General features: G+C 43.1%; 1 protein-coding gene across 1 annotated transcript in view; it reads left to right on the top strand.

Annotated features, from left to right (window-relative positions):
- Positions 1 to 726: 726 nt before the first annotated feature.
- Positions 727 to 14,133, top strand: part of GPR132 (G protein-coupled receptor 132) — a 75,016-nt gene continuing 61,609 nt past the window's right edge. The window contains exon 1 of the mRNA XM_090141760.1: positions 727 to 992. The gene's annotated coding sequence lies outside the window, so the exon portion shown is untranslated. The remainder of the gene's footprint in view (positions 993 to 14,133) is intronic.

The raw sequence follows: 14,133 nt of genomic DNA, 5'->3' as shown, positions 1-14,133 counted from the left end.
ACTGGGTGATCTTAGTGGTCAATCCAGCCTTAATCAAACTGTAATTCTATGATCCTATGATCTTTATCAGAAAAGATGAAGTGCTTCCTGGGGAGAATGCTGCTGTTCCCTCACTTGTAAGACAAAGACACTGCACAAAGGCATCATCAGGTCTCAGAAAGACCTGGTTGGAATGTGTGTTTACGTACATACATGAGAGCAAATTCCCTTCTGAAGCTTTATAGTATATCATAGCAAGACAAGGACGTATAAATGAGGAACACAAAAGATTTGGTTGCCCAGGACTCCTAGATTTATTACCTGATAAATGATTTTCTTGCAAGTTATCGATAGCATTCAAATGGTGTGCACAATGTTCTGTGTGCATCAAATCTTCCATTAAGAAATTGCTTTTCTCACTTTGGGCATCGTATGGACACTGTTAACAGTTAAATGAAGATTTCTGGATGGTCCTGCATAGTGCCAGGAGTTGGACTCGGTAATCCTTATGGGTTGCTTCCAACATGGGATATTCTATGATTTTATACACTATCACTCTGAATTTCAAAATAACAGTGGCAGATTCTGGCCAGAGAGCTGTGTGCCATGCTTGAGCAACAAATTAAGTGGAAGTGCAACAAGAAAAGTGGTGCAACAGTTGTACAAAGCAGTTTTGTCACATCCCCTTGTGCCTCTTGACCCTCATCAGCCAAGGGTCACAGCAATTTCTAGGTTTGAGGTCCAAAACTGTTTTTGTCTCTGTTCAGAGAGCATGAAGATGGGGTCTCTTTGCCTGCCTCTGCAGCAACGGGTTGCAGACTGACTACTGATGTCACCAAGGCACAGCTCACCAAGCCCTTCTCTGCCACTTACGGACATCAGACAAGAACAAGATTGGTCCATCCCAACCCTCTTTTATCTGAGACCCCACTGTTTTGAGAGGGCTGAGATTCTTTGCCTAACAAAGTCACCGGACCCAACACTTGCGTGAAATCTGAAACCCACCAAGCCAGGTAAGTCAACTGAAAGGCTCCTTCTGAATTCCAGCAGCGCTGTGCATTGGGTATGCATGGTTCTGTGTGCATGGTGGCCCCCGGGGCAGGATGGACCATCACAGTTTGGATGAATACCTTTGGGCCACCGATGGTACCAGCCCAGCACACGTGGCATTTTGTTTCAGGGTGCGGATCCATTTCTCCTTAATGACGGGTGACTGCTGGGAGATGAATCTGAGCCTTCCAGGAGAGGGGGGAACATGGGGAACAGAGTAGGATGAGCACGTGCCTGAGGATGCCGTGCTTTGAAATCCCTTGGATTTCCCCTCAGCATCCTGGGTGAGTGTGACCAAGTCCCAGCACTGTTCTCAGATGGCTGCAGCACTCACATATCTATGGGGTGTGCAGTGTGCTCTCTCTCCACCCCTAACTCCCACTGGTGTCCATGTGGATTTTTTGAATTCTTCCAGAGCTGCTTTAGAGGAAAAAGCAGCCCCCACGGATGGCCCTGGGTGTTCAGTAGCTCCAGCCTCAGACATGAGCATGACTGCTGATTTCTATCACTTGCAGAGCACTGCTCACAAGGGAAACTTCTCACGTGTTCTCCTTGGCTTTGCTGTATTCCCACTCACATCAATTACGCTCCTGCTTTTTGGCCTTCATTTGTTCTAAACTGCTGTGCTTCAAGTGAGCTCTTATTAGCATTTCCTTCTCCAAAAAGGAGTGACTGCATAAATAGCCAAGGGTCATTTCCCTTCTCTGGAGACCAGGAGATGTCCTGGCTTTTAAATCAGGCACCATAAATTTTAAGCCTTAGCATCTCGTGTGTTCTGCCTAGAGAGGGGTGGAGGTTCCTCTGGAGAGAGTGAGGAAAAGGAACTTTCAGATATGACAGTGCATTGCTTGGGCAATGCTTTTAAGGCATTGAGACAAACCACAGCACAGACCAGTGAAGAAAGGTGGTCATTAACAGATACCGACTATGGGAAATCAGTCAGAAGGAGAAGTGCAAGAAGGAAGCAATGATTTTCTGTTTCTTGCATCATCTTTACTTGCAGAGGGGGTATCAGCAGGTGGAGTTGTTGAACATCAGCCAGCAGAAAAACTATCAGTTATCAAAGCACTGCTGTTGAAACCCAGCAAGAATAGTTTGTGTGTGATGAATGTAAATTTTTAGACTGAAAATGCTTGTACTATCTGCAGTGCACTTTCCGTGGGTTTCTTTAACCTATGCTGATACTTTCTGCAAGCTATTTCAGTGTGAAAAGCCATCAGAGAATAGTGTGGCCCATAAGTTACTCTGGGGCTATGTGATGGTGGAAAGTCACTGCAGAGTTCCAGGAGCTGTGATGGCTGACTGATTTTGGTTGTGGGCACATTTGTACCTTGATGTGTTTTGATCCTTTGTTGCAGTATCCATCTAATTATTGATTTTAGATCTCAAGAGCAGAAATAAAAGCTGAATCAAAAGGCTCCTCTCTTCCCCTTCCCTTTCAAGAGGGATTCAGCATGGGTAGCTGGAGGGATGCTGCCCCACAACAAACCTTTCACTGGGGCAGCACACCTGGTCAGGAACAACCTGAGGACCTGCCCAGGCTCAGCATTTTCTGGGTTAAAGCCAGTAGGTTCTCCATGTCCCCTGACTACCCGAGCAGAAGCTCATGGCTGGAAGACAAGTGTGTCCCAAGGGCTCTTTCATACCATTTTGTGAGCAACGTCTTGAAGTGGCAGGACAATGGCCTGATGGCTACATCCTCAGGTAGGGATCACAACACCAACTCCCCACCAACGAGCTGAGAGTGTGGGATGGTCCTAGCATGGAGACACACCCAAACACAAGTCGTGTGTGGGCCATACAAGCCCACTTCTGCCTCAAAATTAATGCATTGCTCAGGATATGGAGAAAACTATGTATAGAGAAAAGTTGTTGTCATCTTCTCTGGCAACCAGCAAGGCTATGGGTAAAGCTGTGCCACAGAGAGGGAGAAGGCAGGGAATCAGAAGAATATTACTTCTTAATTTCTGTGCTGCAATTAAGAAAGGGTTGTGTTGTTCGTTTTCACGTGCCTCAACTCCCACCAGCTGCATGCTTCCACCCACGACATGTGTGCCATGTTTTTGTTACGGCTGTAGCCTCAGGTAGCACGGAATCGGGGCCAAGCATACATTAGTAAAATTAGAAGAAATATCATCTGACGGGTTTGGACGGTGCTGTGGGCAGAGCATATTTGGCAAGACTCTGCTTCTTTTGCAATCCAGCCCAGAGACAGTTCCTGATCCTATCTGAACATGGGCTGAACTTGCAAGACGAGTCCTAGCTTGTGAGCTGTGAGTCAGGGATGTCTTAAGCACTGCCTCAGCATCCAACACCAACAAGCTCTTTTTATCTTGTTCATCCTGCTTAAGTAAATGCAGCGAGCCCTTGTGTTAATAGAGAAGCTTTGAGGGCTGCAAGGCACAAGTCTCTTTTTTCACACCCTCCAGCATTTGTCCCTTTATATTTGGCCATTTTTGCCCATTCCCCTGCTCTCTGGGCTCAGCTAACAAGGCTAGGGCAATACTGGTGGTAGATGGATGGTTGGACAAGATGGTTTCAGAGGTCTTTTCCAACTGTGATTCTATGACTGCACGCTTTGTTTTTAAAGTTTCATCTGCTACATGTGGTCATGTTCATGTACTTCACAGGTGAGCTGTAAGGATATGCTCACATCAGTAGTTTTCTCTATGCGGCACTTTGAGCCATGTCTGCCTGTGCTTAAAAACAAATATTCTTTCCAACCTCTTATGAGTGCCGTCTGCTAATAGGAAGCCTTCTGCACAATTTGAGGGATCTCTTAAATCGTCTGTTGTGATGGGCAAGAGTCTGTGGTACCCATAGGTGGTATTTGAGAGAAACTAATGTGAAAGTTTGCATTTGGGAATGATTTGCTGGAAAACATCAGATCTTAGGGAGATTGGACTTACACTGATCTCTTCCAACAATCCCATCTGGCAGTGCTATTGCAGTGGCTTGAGCTGCCTCTGCCCATGTTTCTGGGGATCAGCGGGGAACTGCAGACATAAATGCATGAAGGAATAATGACTGCAAAGTAGCATTTACCTATTTTCTAGAAGATGAAAAGAGAAACGTAGATACAAAAGGCTGATACAAGCACACTAAAAGGGCTGTGATTGATGCTTTCATAGTCACAGGGAATAAATGAATCTTGGATGGTAAAAAAAATTGCAGCACTACACTGAGAGATAGAGAGCCATGTTCTCATGAACCTGATGTACCAAGATGTATGGTACACTCAAGTACCAAGAAAGACACTTTCAAATCTGAATTTCTAAGAAGGAAAGAGAAGGATCAGAATGGAAGAGAAAATACAGGCAGCCTGAAACTGGCTTTTATCTTAAGTATATTTTACTCCTCTTTCACAACACAGTGCAATGCATTCTTCATGCCCCTTTTCTCACCTTCCTTTCGTTTTGCAGTATCACTCATTGCTCTTCACATGTCAATGCTGCCCACTATCAGCACAACACGCATTCCTTTAACAAACAACACCATTCCCCCTCTCATGGGCTTAGGATGAACTATTTCAGAGATATCATTTGAGGGCCTTACACATATTGGCTCGAGAGCTATTTTTAATTGCAAGTGCTAGAGCCAGAGCTTTGATGTTTCCTTCGGGTTCAGGGCAAAGTAGAGAATACACTAAAAAAAGCAAGAGGTGGTGGTTTGTTCTAAGTGTTACCAGAAGTCAGGGTGCGACCCAGAAGAGGAAGGCAATGGGATTGCCAAAGATTTCCGTTCAATACTTATTCTCTCCAGGGTTTGTAGATCTGTCCTGTAATACTGTTAATCCCTCCTCCTGCAGTGGCATGCAGTATCACGGAAATCTACATGTCCTCCTGCAAGCAGAGGCTGTAATGCAGTCCTTTGTTATTTGTCTCTGAAAATCTTTGATTTTTCTGGAGAAAAAGGAGTGGTCAGCTCTCTCCTGGAGCCTGAAGGCTCAGGGCAGTTACCCAGTGTCCCTTCGTGCTCTGCCTCTCCTGCAGCATCTCAGCATGTGCGGATTAATCCGTACCCCAGCACCACCTTGCAGAAGGTGCCAAGGGAGCTGAATACTGGAGTCCATGGCATGGCAGTTTTAGGAGTCAGGGTGAACAGAAGGCAATTACTGGACTTGTATGCTATCCAAGCAGCCTCTCAAGAGGCCAGTAGTCCATTTGAGGCTCCCGAGGGTCCCCTTGGCAGTGTCACGCAAAGGACTTAGGATCAGTCCCCTGTTTGCCAGGACTTCTGTGGATTGTACAGGGAATGATTCCCATCCAGCACAAACATGTACTGCCTGCTTTCTGTTTCAGCTAAGGAATTTTATTTACCTTTTACTGCATCTTTCAGCATGTGGGAGAACTCATCAGCACCAGCAGTCATTTTGAGAATATGTATTAGATGTAACCCAGCATAAAACTATTACATATAACAAGCATATGTAGAAAGTAGAAGAAAGGATGTTTTCTCAAGGAGAAAAAAAAAGGGGGAAATCCTATAGATGCCTTTTTAAAGGAAAAATATTCCAAGAAGAACATAAAGGAAGAGGAAGAAAAGATTGGAAAAAAAAGTGAAAGCAATTCACAAACAAGCAAGCAGGGGAAACACACAGTTAAGCAAGATAGTGATGAAGCTAAGTTGGGAGGAGTTTTTAATGTTACTGAACAGAGAAATTACCCTGTGGCGCCTACAGTGATTAGCAATGTGGCCAGGAAATAACATAATAAAACCAAAATAATATAGGCTACTGACATTCAGGAAAAAATAACCCCAAAGGACACTCAGAAGCAGCCATATACGGAAAGGCTCAGGAGTGATACAGGGGTACAATTTACATGTAACTTTTTGGCAGCCTACTTGAATTGCAAAAAGCTCGTGCCATTCTCAGTGGGCATCACACAAACCAACCTGGAATAGATACAGTTGGAAGGTTGCTGCTAATTTCTTGCCATCCCATTGCCAAACACTGTAAAGTCAGAGACCTCAAAGAGGAGTAGTGACACGATCAGATCACTCAGTGTGGGTTTGATTTATGAAAATTAAGTTATGCTTAGATATAAGCTGGAGAAGAGATAAGAAAATAAGAGACATAAGTCTACAAGTATCTGAATGATGCAGGCAGGGTCAGATAAATACACTTAGAGAAAAAATAGGACGTATTAGAATAAGGGAAAATTCCCTACCAGTATTAAGAGAAGATAAGGCTTGTGTGTAGGGTCATAGAGAAAACTGTCTTTCATGGGACCTTTCAGGGAGCAGAAAATGTTCTGCAGATACAGCCTTCCTAGGGTAGAGTACAAGGGAACAGCTGTAGCTCAGGCTTCTGAGAGTCCATGCTTCTTCATGAAATGGGAATTTCATGAAAAGTGATTTCATTTGTGCCACGAATTCATTGAGCAGGATTTGGCTGAAACATTCATCTCCTATATCAGTTTTCCTCTGAAACAAGTGCATGTAATGAACAATCAAATGAAAGCCAAGAGATTAAGAACTCAGTTACTAAAATCATTAAAATACAATGATAAATATTAAGAGAGGAGTGCATTCAAATCAGCACACAGGGCCAGATGGTACATACCCAAGGGTATTATAGGAATTAGCTGAAAAACTCTTAGGCCCATTATCCATTATATTCAGCTGCTCCTGAAGAACTGAGGAAGCCACTGATGATTGGCAGAGGGAAAACATTATACTCCTCTTCCTAAAAGGGAATTGCAGATCAATTAACTTTACATCATTTTCAGGAGAAACTCAGTCAGAAATTATTAGTAATCAGAAATTATTAGTAGACGTTATGGAGGAAGAAGGAAACTGAGAGGTACCACACACAAAGATAGATCACCCTAAGGAAAGCAGTTGCGTCTGAGTGATAGACTGTACAGCCAGATTATACCCACATTGTTGATGGGAGGAGGAAAACCACAGGGTGTGTGTGTTGGGTGAGGGGAGTGCAGTGTAAGGAGCTGCTTCTCCATAGTGTGGGCTGGAGTATACACCATAGTGCAGCACTCTGGTGGGAAGAGCAGGGAGCTGCATTCCCTTTAGTCATTCAGTAAATTTGCCCTTTCACTCGTCTCTGCTTGTGCAGAGACCTCTCCTGATGACAGTTCCTTGATTTCAGGAGGTTATTTCATTTAATTTCTTCAGACATACTGTTCCTGTAGATCCTGATTCATCCCTAAAGGATCCCGTGCAGACACAGTTGACTTCAACAGTGGTTGGACTGGGCCCAATGCAGAACAAGAATGATGAAGGGTGGATACAAAGAACAGTAGCAAAAGAGATAAAAATCTGCCCCTGCAATAGAAAGTTGTGTATGCTTGTAAATATTCCCACAGTGCTCCTTGGGGACTCCTGCTGTGTTGGACATTGTATTCATCTGCAGTAGCACTGAGGAAGGGGTAGAAAAATATGTCAATCAAATTCAAAGATAACACCCAGCTGGAGTGTGAATTGCAAATCATTTATTAGAAGCATCATCCTGAAGGGATTTCTATAAATGAAGATAGGGACATAGAGGGAATAGCAAGAGATGAGCACAGAAACAACCATAGGACAACAACTGTCATTGAAGAGAGGTCAAAACAGTAAGTCAGAGGCTGTGGAGGGTAGTAATTTAGAAAAGGCCTCTGGATGCAAATGTTCATGGAAAACTACAACTGGCAATTCATTACAAAAAAAACAGATCCATCCACTTTTGAAGTGCTAATAGAATACCAGTTGGGGCAGAGCCTACCAGAAAGAGTACAGGTGAACTGGTGATGTTATAGATTAACTGGTATAGACAAGGGTGGAAACAATGACCTATTTACTGTAAAGATCAAAGGAATTAGAGACATACATAGCCTTGAAAAAAAAGGAGGCAGCAAGGTATGGTCTGATATAGAGACAAACCTTCCCATGGAAGAATGCTGCTGAGTAGGAGGGAGAAACAAGGCTCATCAGTTAACAATGGTGCAACTACACACACCACAGGGCCACACTCAAAACTAGGAAAGAGAGTGGTGATCTGATGTCAAAACATCTAGTAGAACTGGCTTAAAAGTCTTCACTGTCCAGAAAAATAGTCTGTAAAGTATGAACAAATAGCCTTGGTCTCCACTCACATGAAGTGGTCAGCATACTTACAACTTTCAACAATGTTCCTTAGGCCAATAGAGATGAAAATGGAAACAAAATCAACGTACTGATGAAAAATGACACAGTGAGTGGAAGGAAAGTAGCTAAAGAAAGAGGTGGGAAATCCCAGCAGCATGGGGTTAAATCACTCCAGGTCTGGGCAGCCAAAGACAGAGCATGGCAAATCTGTGATAGGCAAAGCAAAGGACATGAACTATCACATGGAGAAGTCATGTCCCCATCCCAAAGATCATAAATGTCCTTGGCAAGAGTTTTACTTATTCTTTTTTCTTGGAGACTAATCAACATGGGGCAAATGACACACAAATCTCACCCTCTTCTAGATACCCCTGTGGCAGTACCCTGCTTCTCAAATTTAGGAAATAGAGAAAAAGCTACCCTCTGCTTCCATACCTCAAGGACTGGACTCCAATTTGATCACAACCTCAACCAGACTCTCAACAGACAGAAGATTAATCCTACATTTGAACCTGAGCTTTGTCCACCATCTCTCAGTGTCTCTGCTTGTGGACAGCCACGTCCTCTCTGGGAAAAGATAAGACAATCTAGTGGGAATTTCACTGGTCACTTTACAAAATAGATGGGCCATACATTCCACCACTGTCTCCATTTTTCTGTGTTGACAGCCCACCAACTTTCAGTTGGGATTCATAATGCAGGTTTTGATTTAGAAACCCTGAAAAGGGCAAGGTCCAGCTCCTCAACCTGCCACATTCTTCTTCACTTTAGCATGCATCATCTCAGAGTCTGTCTATGTGGAGCTTTCAAAAGCCTATGGCGGGACTTGTCTGCAGGAGGCCCTCTGCTCTTGGATTTGCACCCAGTAGAGGCACATCTTACTCTTATCTGATCTTGATCAGGAGTAGCAGCTCTTCACCTCTGTGCTCAGGCTGCATTACTCACTGGCAATTTTTCTTGGTAGAAGGGCTTTCACTACATGTAATTTAGGTGATATGAAATCCACCTACATATCTGGGAGAGTGACAGCACATTATAATCATACAGAATCACTTGAGTGCCCGTAACAGCAGCCGTAGCAATGCTAGCGGAAGTTCTGAAGGAAAGGAATGAGAAATTCACTCCCACCACTTGACTCATGGGTTGCTGCTTAGCTACAGGTTGAAGCAGCCGCTGAAGTCATGGGTGTCTGTGGGCTGCCAAGTTTCTAATTTGATGTTTTATAGGGCTGTGTCTATCAAAATATTTGGGATCTGCTCATCTCTGGTTACTGTACCAGATTCAGAAGTATGTTTTTACTGCACAGAAGCCACAGAAAGGCACCATCTTGCTCAAACGCTGGCTGTGAGTTAGTTGCATTTTGAGCACGGTTAACAAGGAAAGGCCATGCATGCATAGCAACTGTGAGCAGTAGAAAACAGTTTTTAAGGGGCATCCCAAGGCTCCAGGATTGCTAATCTGACTGGACAATGTGGTCTTACATAAGCATTGTTTCAGAGAAACAATCGTGAAGGGAATAAACAGATATGTGAACAATTGTTGGATTTGGGACTGGTAATCAAGAACCAAAAATGAATATTATATTTTCAAAGGAAATGTTATGTTGTCTAATCTTCAAATCTCACTGCAGTTCAATTTTATTAAATGAGAGGAAGTGGAAGCTTGTGGCAGCGATGGTGGGACATGTAATCTAAGGTCAATCCCCTGTTCTAGCCTTGAAGTCCTGAGCCTAAGGTACTCATATTAATTTCAACTTGACATCTGTTCCATTATATTCTCTTGTACAGAGCAAGATTACTGCAGAGAACATGTGTTATACAGCATGGCCAACCAGCTATTACATGGGACTATCTCTGTGATTTATAGAGGCGTATGTATGTATGCGTGGGCAAGGAATTAGAGTATTTACAAGGGGCTAGGTCTTGTGATGGAGAGTTGTTTGTGGTTGAAAGGCTGAAGACCAATTATTCATCTTCATGGAATGGCTCCCAGAACTAGCTGTTACTCACCAGATGTTTATGCCATGAATGGGTAACACAAGTATGTAAAACTAATATAGATCATTGATCAGTTTGGGTATTAACTGCAATAAAAGTCCATTTTCATCCATTGCCCAATATCTGTTCCATGTTTTGCAAGCAAGAAGAAAAGTGTAAGGTATGCCATTTTCCTAATCATGCTGAGTCACAGAATCACAAACCACAGAATCGTTAGGGTTGGAAGGGACCTCTGGAGATTTCCCAGCTCAACCCTCTGCTAAAGGAGATCCCAACAGTAGGTTGCACAGGAGAGCATTCAGGAAGGTTTTAAGTATCTGCAGAGAAGGGGACTCCACCACGTGTCCCGGCAGCCTGTTCCAGTGCTTTGAAACCCTTACAGTAAAGAAGTTCCTCACACTCATATGGAACTTTCTGTGTTCTAATTTGTGTTCATTGCCCCTTGTCCTGTCACTGGGCACTAATGAGAAGAACCTGGCCCCATCCACTTGACTCCTGCCCTGCAGGTATTTCTAAGCACTGATGAAATCCCTTCTAAGTTTTCTATTCTCCAGGATGAACAGCCCCAAGGTTCTCAGCCTTTCCTCATAAGGGAGATGCTCCAGGGCTCAGTCATCTCTGCAGCCCTCCTCTGGACTCTCTAGAAGTTCTCTGTCCTTCTTGAACTGAGGAGCCCAGAGTCAGTGATAGACTATTTACAACTTCCTATTCAGGTGAGCGGTTATCCCCTTGTCATCTTTCAGATTTATGATCTTCCTTCCTGCCTTTAATTGTCCTAGTTTTCCTGAGGAAATAAAAACATAATGGTATAAAATAGTCATTTTGTTGTACATAAAGTATATGGTTTGCTGTTTGACAATTCTTTCTTATCTGAGGCTAAGAATACAGTGTTCTTACGCCATGGGACTGAGGCAGTGCTGATGGTGGTGAGAAGGCTCTGCTGCCTTGCTAGCTTTCTTTGCGTTGTTCTCCAAAGCATCTGAGGATACTTATGCCACATCCAGGCCGGAAGTCATCTCATACAATATCAGATGCCTGAAAGTCAGCAACTTATTCTATACTCAGCTCCACGGCCATTGGAGAGACAACTGCAGAGCAATCATGCTTGCGGGAAATTAACCCTTTTGTTGAAGGTATTTTCACAATGTGACAATCTGATAAGGAAAGAACTCCACCAGGGAGCAGAAGGGTTAACACATAACTGCTCCTGCACCCATTAGGTTCAGGGTATCTATCAGCTGTTCTGGTGTTCATGCACTTACAAGGAAATAGCCTGATAGGGATCTAAGTGCTTCCACCCAGGCCATCCCCATAGGGCCATAAATAGCTTGCAAGTCCATACATAGAAGCTTAAAGAACATCCTATGTCCATGTACTCAGCCTTCTGCAGGGTCTAAGTTGCAGATATTTCTGAGAGTAATTCTTCCCCATTTCTTCCTGCAAGATAAAGAGAAGGAAAATTTAAAACTTAACACTGATTTCAGTGTTTGCTTACCTGTACCAGCAAACATTTATTTTAGTAAATGGGATGGAAAAGAAGGTTGCAGTGACTGCAAACCAGGTGTTCTTGGCAATGCTGATTTTCCACTTTCACTTATATCCGATACGTGTTGCTTCCTGCTTCAGTTCTTAGCAGTCATAGGTGACCTAAGACAGAGCACACTGAGGCCCATGGGATTTATCAGTTCTCTGATGAGCTCACTGAGTAGAATTGTTGGGTATATTGATAAAGCACAAGGTTTTCAGTCAGGCTGGGAAGCCATGTCAAATTTTGAGCTTCTTCAGCTGTACTTCCATTGACAAAACACCTTTTAACATTATGCTCCAAGTTTTTCACTGAGACTGACTTTTTCCTCTTTCAAAACTCTGCAGCAATAACAAGCTCAAATTTTATAACAAAATTCACAATTTTACACTGCATTTGTAGATTACTCTGGTCTTTAAGGTGAGGCTCTCATTATTGCAGCTTCTTTAAAGAATAAAAGGACCATAAGGGGAACAGAGTTGGAAATATTGATTTTTTAAAAATATTCAAATGCTGAATCACTACAAAACATGCACTGCGCTCTTAAACCTGCTGCCAAGGAGAGTGAGAAAACAGATGCTTTTCCCATATTTGTGTCATCTTCTCGTAGTGTCTGTTCCACAAACAGCATGGGTTGTGTAGTGGATCACTGACAAACTTGCAGGCTGAACTCTCATATAAACCAAGGGCAAGGCAAACCCTGGCTGAGCAAAGTTCTCTGGGTTGTCCTCGAGTCCTGCTGAGTATTGGTGTGCTGAGCACATCCACTACTTGACTCCACAGGCACATGCAGCAATGTACCATTCACTTTCCCCTCATGTGTCACAAAAGCCATGACAATGAATGTTAAAACATGAAGAGGTATGTACGAGATTTAAATTGAAATTACATTCAATAGAATACAGATTCAGATTAATACACATTAATTCACTTATTTCCACGTTATAGTAGAATATACAAACGTTTTCACAGAGTCTCTTCTGCTCCCATCTGCTGCTTTTAAATATCAGATGAGTTTTTCCAATTGGTTTCAATATCTTCTGCTGTAATCAGCTGATGCAAATTGACATCGGTGCATTATACCTTTGGAAATATGTCAGTCTATACCAGCTGAGATTGCAGCACAGTTCTAGTTTAATATATACTTCACGTCTCTTTAATTCATTCCTGAACAATGCTGGTAAAATTGCCTGTTTTATCTCAGTTTCTGTCCTCTTTAAAACGTACAGGTAAAAGTCAGCATCTTGAGGAGGATGAAAGAGAATGGGACCTGCCCCTACTCAATCTTTGAGGCAAATATCCTTTGCAAAGTCATGGTGGGAGAGACTAATTTTCATTCAGACCAGTGGAACAGAAGATCATAATTTACCATTTTTATGTGGTTCTGAAAACAGAGCTAAATTCAAAGTGTTGAAACAAATCTTTCTGGCTTCAACAATGCTGCTGTTTAAATTATTCACTGTAAACACATGACTCGACTGATTTAATGCTTTTGCTGTTCTTTGTGATTCTGTTGAATGAGATTATCCTGATTTGCTGCCTGTTCAAAGAAGCTCTGTCTATTAAATGACTTCCAAATGTTCACCTTGGATTGCGTGAGGATATTACTGATAATCTCACATCATTCCTTCCCCTGAAGTGCCAGTCTAACTATATAAAAAAGAAGTATACACACAGTGTTCTCCTATCCTCATGTAAATTACTGCATCAGTCAAGCTTAGTACTTGCCTGAAGTCACCAGTCAGTGGCGATCCCTCATGTGATCTCTTCTTTCCCTGATGTTGCACACAGGATATTGTAGGGGTTTGTCAGGGACTAGGAGCACTTGGGATGGGGCAGCTACCAAACCCTAGTGTGTCCTCTCCCACCTTGGGTTCATTTTTGTGAAGTGTATTTGGGACAGCTGCTGGATACCATGAATGAAAGCCATGGCCATCATGAGCAGGGCCCCCAATAGAGATTGTAAGCTGATCCAAGCAGAGGCAGAACCAGAGCTTCCAAATCCCAGCAGTGTGTACCAGCTGTGGGAGCAGCACAGCAGAAGGCACTTTCCCAGCTAAACTCCTCTTGGTGCTAGGCAGCGTTGTATAAACTTGCAGCAGTTCAGGATGGGATATATCATAGAATCATAGAATTATTAAGGTTAGAAAAGATCACTAAGATCATCTAGTCCAACCCCAACCCACCCCCACCATGCACATTAATTATGTCCTTCAGGTCTACATCCACATGGTTCTTGAATGTCTCCAGGGACGGTGACTCTACCACCTCCCTGGGCAGTCTGTGCCACTGCATCACTACTCTTTCTGAGAAGAGGTTTTTCCGAATACCTAACCTGAACCTCCCCTGACTTGTCTATATTTACTGATTTAACAGAAAACATGGACAGTAATTACTTTGATGAAACTAGAAGGATCAAACAAGAAAATAAAGTAAATACAGGCTGATGAAACTGGAGTACGGACAAAGAGGAGTGATGTCAAAAGGGGAAGGTGA

Source organism: Phasianus colchicus, chromosome 5 (assembly GCF_987193195.1).
Source record: "Phasianus colchicus chromosome 5, bPhaCol1.hap1.1, whole genome shotgun sequence".
In the NCBI taxonomy this organism is placed as follows: domain Eukaryota; kingdom Metazoa; phylum Chordata; class Aves; order Galliformes; family Phasianidae; genus Phasianus; species Phasianus colchicus.
The sequence above is the reverse complement of the archived record's forward strand: the minus strand, read 5'-3'. Positions and strand labels throughout refer to the sequence as shown.